We start from the raw sequence: 908 nt of genomic DNA, 5'->3' as shown, positions 1-908 counted from the left end.
CCCGCTCTGCTGCACCTCTACCTCCGCCCCCCTCCTCCCTGACTTCAAAGCCGCCGGGTTCCTCCCGCGCCGACTAATTAATAAGTCTCACCGCACTCTGGGCTCCTCTTTGATGTGCCACCTTAGTCCGGCAGCCGCCTAATTAGAATTTCAGTGATAACTTTACTTATCTTGTGGCTAGATGTAAACTAAAATAACAGGATTTGTAATTCTCTGTCGTAGGGGGCTGTGACATTTCAGGGGGAAAGGTTTCCACGCAAACCTGATGTTGTGTACTTTTGGGGCGTGCTGGGGGGCGCTGCCGCAGAACTCTTCCCCTCACTGCTAAACGGCTCCGGCTTGTGGCCTGGAGGAGCTCGGCGTCACGGCACCAAGCCTCCTGGAAGATGGTCCCCTGGATCTGTGTAAATCTCTAGCCAAGACGGGCTCTGCTTCTCCAAGGCCGCCTGTGTCTTCTGGGAGAGAAGCGTCTCTCCATGTCAAGGCTGGACACACTTGCTGTTAACGCTGTCCTTCCTTGTCTGCCACACATGCCCGTCCCCAGTTCATGACCTCTGCAGTGGCTTCCTTAGACATCCCCACAATAAATAAAAGGGGTCCCGGGCTCGATCCCAGCACCTTCGGGAAGGTACACTGGTTAAAGAGCAGAAAGCAGCATATCCTTTCTAGGAACCAATAAGCAGACCCACATTCACAGAATTCGCCTGTGTTCCAGCCCCATGCCGGATGTCAGTGGTGTTCTCTAAGATACAAAGCTCAGGATCAGTGCCCAGATGGCCCTGTGAGGCCTGTGCTCGCCCAAGGCCACAGAGGTGGCTGCGAGGAGAAGACGCAGAAGAGACGGTGTGAGAAGTCGTTGGAGCCTCTGCTCTGGCTTCCAGCCCTGCTAGACTCCTGTGTGAACTCAC

This window comes from Fukomys damarensis, unplaced genomic scaffold, assembly GCF_012274545.1.
Source record: "Fukomys damarensis isolate Sample0158 unplaced genomic scaffold, DMR_v1.0_HiC HiC_scaffold_25, whole genome shotgun sequence".
In the NCBI taxonomy this organism is placed as follows: Eukaryota; Metazoa; Chordata; class Mammalia; order Rodentia; family Bathyergidae; genus Fukomys; species Fukomys damarensis.
Note: the sequence above shows the minus strand (reverse complement) of the source record.